The sequence below is a fragment of the Triticum dicoccoides genome, chromosome 3A, assembly GCF_002162155.2.
Source record: "Triticum dicoccoides isolate Atlit2015 ecotype Zavitan chromosome 3A, WEW_v2.0, whole genome shotgun sequence".
NCBI lineage: Eukaryota > Viridiplantae > Streptophyta > Magnoliopsida > Poales > Poaceae > Triticum > Triticum dicoccoides.
Window position 1 is genome coordinate 24,949,942 of NC_041384.1, and position 5,401 is coordinate 24,955,342.

Here is a 5,401-nt window from a genome sequence, read left to right on the forward strand (position 1 = left end):
ACGTGGGATGAGCACAGACAGGAGGAATTTAACCTTAAGGCGTTGCTGTTCGTGACCATCAACGATTGGCCCGCTCTCAGTAACCTTTCAGGACAGACAAACAAAGGATACCACGCATGCACGCACTGTTTAGATGACACTGAAAGTATATACCTGGACAAATGCAGGAAGAATGTGTACCTGGGTCATCGTCGATTTCTTCCGACCAACCATCAATGTCGAAAGAAAGGCAAGCATTTCAAAGGCGAGGCAGATCACCGGAAGAAGCCCGCCATGCGCACCGGTGATCACGTGCTTGCTATGGTCAATGATTTACACTACGTAATCTTTGGAAAGGGTCCCGGTGGACTAGCTGTTCCGAATGACGCTGAGGGACACGCACCCATGTGGAAAAAGAAATCTATATTTTGGGACCTACCCTACTGGAAAGACCTAGAGGTCCGCTCCTCAATCGATGTGATGCACGTGACGAAGAACCTTTGCGTGAACCTGCTAGGCTTCTTGGGCGTGTATGGGAAGACAAAAGATACACCTGAGGCACGAGAGGACCTGCAACGTTTGCACGAAAAAGACGGCATGCCTCCGAAGCAGTATAAAGGTCCTGCCAGCTACGCTCTTACGAAAGAAGAGAAAGAAATCTTCTTTGAATGCCTGCTCAGTATGAAGGTCACGACTGGCTTCTCGTCGAATATAAAGGGAATAATAAATATGCCAGAGAAAAAGTTTCAGAACCTAAAGTCTCATGATTGCCACATGATTATGACACAACTGCTTCCGGTTGCATTGAGGGGGCTTCTACCGGAAAACGTTCGATTAGCCATTGTGAAGCTATGTGCATTCCTCAATGCAATCTCTCAGAAGGTGATCGATCGAGAAATCGTACCAAGGCTAAGGAGTGATGTGGCGCAATGTCTTGTCAGTTTCGAGCTGGTGTTCCCACCATCCTTCTTCAATATCATGACGCACGTCCTAGTTCATCTAGTCGACGAGATTGTCATCCCGGGGCCCGTATTTCTACACAATATGTTCCCCTTTGAGAGGTTCATGGGAGTTCTAAAGAAATATGTCCGTAACCGCGCTAGGCCAGAAGGAAGCATCTCCATGGGCCATCAAACAGAGGATGCTATCGGGTTTTGTGTTGACTTCATTCCTGGCCTTAACAAGATAGGTCTCCCTAAATCGCGATATGAGGGGAGACTGACTGGAAAAGGCACTCTGGGAAGAGACTCAATAATATGCAGGGACGGATATTCTTGGTCTCAAGCACACTACATAGTTCTACAGAACTCTACCTTGGTGACCCCGTATGTCGATGAACACAAGAACAGTCTGCACTCCAAACACCCGGAGCAGTGCGACGACTGGATTACATGTGAACACATCAGGACTTTCAGCAGTTGGTTGGAAACACGTCTCAGAGGTGACAACACTGTTTGTGATGAGTTGTACTTGTTGTCCAGGGGACCATCTTTGACTGTATTGACTTACAAAGGATACGAGATAAATGGGAATACATTCTACACGATCACCCAAGATCAAAAGAGCACCAACCAAAACAGCAGTGTCCGCTTTGATGCAGCAACCGAGAGCAGAAAGGACACATATTATGGTTACATAGTGGACATATGGGAACTTGACTACGGACCTGATTTTAAGGTCCCTTTGTTTAAGTGCAAATGGGTCAATCTGTTCGGCGGCGGGGTACAGGTAGACCCACAGTACGGAATGACAACAGTGAATCTGAAAAATCTTGGGTACACTGACGAACCGTTCGTCCTAGCCAATGATGTGGCACAGGTTATCTATGTGAAGGACATGTCTACCAAACCGAGAAAAAGAAAAGATAAGGAAGCGAATACATCATACGATGAGCCAAAGCGCCACATAGTTCTTTCAGGAAAAAGGGACATCCTGGGAGTGGACGGCAAGACAGACATGTCTAAAGATTATGAAAAGTTTCATGAAATTCCTCCCTTCAATGTCAAGGCTGACCCAAGCATCCTGATAAACAATGAAGATTATCCATGGTTACGGCACAATAAGCAAATGACACAAGCGAAGAAAAAGTGAAGACTTTCTCCCGCCTCTTCCTCCGGCGAGTGACGATCAGGGCCCTCGGCCGGCTCCTTCTCCGACGCGTGGCGGCACTCCGCCTCCTTCTCCGCCTGCGCCGACGCGCCCGAGCAGCCAGCTTCCTCCTTCTCCGCCTCGTCAGCAAGGGCGGAAGAGACCTGCCGCCGCTCCAGCTGCTCCGGCGCGTCGTAGTCCTTCTCCTCCGCCTCTTAAGCAAGTAAAGAAGACAACCGCTACGTCTTCTCGGTCGGCGTCTAGCAGTACAACCAGAGGCGGGAGGACATACAGATTCGGTCCTTCGCTGAAGACTCCAGAGAAGTTACCATACGAGAGGACCCAGGAGGAGAACGCCGAGATCGCGCGAGAAGAAGTGAAGAAATTCTTTGAAGGGGTGAAAGCAGAGAAACATCCACCTTCGGAGGAGAAGGTAGATCGGGTGAAAGTGAAGCGCACTCTGGCTGCCTTGACAAAACCACCGAAGTCTGATCCGCCGAAAGGAAACTATGACCGCATTATTGGAAAGGAATTTGCCGAAGCGGAGCGGTCGGGAAGTACTGTCAGTGATCAAAGGCTGAAAGAACGACGAGCTGGGAAACAAATTGCCCAACTCGGCGAACAAGCGAAGCAATCGTGCCCCCCGCTCAAGGTGCCTAGCCACAACGTCGATAATGATTCGAGGATGGTGCCCGGTTATAGCAATCTTGCAGATTACCTGCCCGACGAAGTACATTATGAACCCATGGAGGTGCAGATACAAAGATACGAGTACGGGAAGCCTCTCGTCAAAGATGAAAGATCTCTATCAACGATGATGCGAAGATTGCATGATTGGTACTTGAAAATCTGCAGAGACTCTGGGGGAGGAGTACTTTGTATGTGAAAGTTAAAAAGGAGCATGACCTCGTTGGAATTGATCTGTTGCCTGTTCCATTTGAGGAGTTCTATCAGTTTTTCAATCAATTGGCCCTCGATAAAACAACGGTCGCCTGCTACTGTCTGTAAGTAGTACTACTTCTGTCATTAAGTTTCTCTATATAGCTTAGCTCTTTCATTGCATGTATTTATAATCATCCTCACTATATTATGCAGATTGAAGATCGCCGAATTGAAGAAAAGACAAGTCGGTGATATTGGGTTCATTAACACATATCTCATAGATGCAACTCATGTTAAACTTCATGCCGCAGCTACCGAGGCCAACTTGCTACGATCGTTCGTAATAAATCAAAACAAAGATATAATGCTCTTTCCTTACAACTTTAGGTGAGTGTTACTGTCTTGTGCGTATTCGGTTTCCCTTATATATTAGTCAAGGTTATAGTAATGTAATTCATGAGTTATGCATGTGTGTGCAGTTTCCACTTTATTCTCCTAGAGATTAAGCTTGAGCAGGGAGTAGTAACCGTCTTGGACTCTAAACGAAAAGATCCCAAGGAGTATGCGGACATGACTGAAATCCTCAAGAAGTAAGTTAAATCGATCATTATCCACCATATCAGCAACTTTGTTCATTTCCTGATATCAAGTAATTGTTTTCTTTGTCCGGCAGGGTTTGGAGAAAATTCACCAAAATAGTTCCGGGACTGCCGAAGGAGCTGGAATTTAGACATCCGAAAGTAAGTACTATAGTAGCATGTTCCGCGCATCTCCTAGTGATTCAAGCGCTAGTTTCATCAATACCATTTAGCATTCTTGCTTATCAGTTTGATTGACTTCTATTTTTTGTAAAGTGGTTGTGGCAGGAACAAGGGAATGATTTCTGTGGATACTACATCTGCGAGTCCATCCGCCACACGACCTGTGAGCGGGGTGGGTACTCTAACGAACAATATGAAGTACGTAAATAACAACATTCACAATTTTATTTTATTACCATCATTTGTGTTGAGTTTCATTCATTCATATATATATGTATTGACCCCCTTCTTCAAATTAGATGTTTCGGAAGCGGGATGAACTCCTAGCACCAGCTCGCATGCGAGCAATTCAAGAGGAATTGGCGGCATTCTTTCTTGACCACGTGATCCCTGAAGACGGAGAATTCTATGTGGACCCTGAGTCCGTATGATTATATTTGTAAGAGATAATTATTGTATATATGTAGCCGGTAGTGTCAGATAGATATACGAGAACTTGTTGTTCGACCAATCTCTCGGAGAAGGAGAGGTGGTCGATATCACTTCTCTCTGTATATATGCATATATGTTCATGACGATCTTCTGTTTCCTTCGTTTGCTTACTAGCTAGCTAGCGTGTCTAGTCCTCTCTATATACGTATGTATAGTACGTAGCGTCGATCAAGTACGGACATAACAGAGGACACTTCTCTCTATTAATTATAACTAGCTAACACAATATATGAAACACCTAAATTAACCCCCCAAAACCCCCCAAACCCCCCGCCTTTAAAAAAAATAAAAACCCCAGCCACAGAAGTGCTGACGTGTGGATGCCTATTGGTCCCGGTTGGTGCCACCAACCGGGACCAAAGGGTCTCCTGACTGGGCTCTGCGCACTGCCCACGTGGAGGGCCTTTAGTCCCGGTTCTGGATTGAACCAGGACTAAAGAGGGGAGGTATTAGTACCGACACTTTAAAGGCCCTTACGAACGGGGACTATAGGCCATTTTTCTACAAGTGCAGATCCGCCAGCACTCGGAGAACGACTTGGCCTCAGACGCCTTCGCGACGAGGAGGAGCAGGCCCAACACAACGGCGATGCGCTTCGATCCCATGGCTGGAGTATCAACTGGCTACGAACTGATTGAGATACACTAGCACAGGTACGTACCTACGTAGGACGTGTGGTATTTATAGAGGAGAGGTGGCCGGAACTACGGAAGAGTGGATGAGACCGGCCGGAGATAACAGGCATATGCAACATGCATGGCCACGTGCATCATCCATCGAGGCCGGCCGATCCGACATTTGCGCGCGGGCCGCATGCATGTGCTTGGACATGCATGGGAGCCAGCGCGCACGGCGCTGCATCTTCTGTGTCACGACTAGACCTGCCACGTCTCACCGCCGGCCGCTTAGAGCATCTACATCGGCAATGGACAAATCTAACCCTCAATATATATGTCCGCGTGTACGTCCGGACTTGTCCATGGACAAGAGCAGGCTGTCCCTAACTTGTCCTCGTCCGCAGCAGACATTTCGCTGATACTCAAACCCTTAAATTCATACACAAACATGCAACGTGAATCAGCACATGTAATTTCATAGTTCATACGGGACATAGGACGTTGTTCGTGCATGGCGTATGAGACTAGACATAGGAGTGACTAACATAGGGGAGTTCATCATATTTTTTTTGTAGAAAGGAG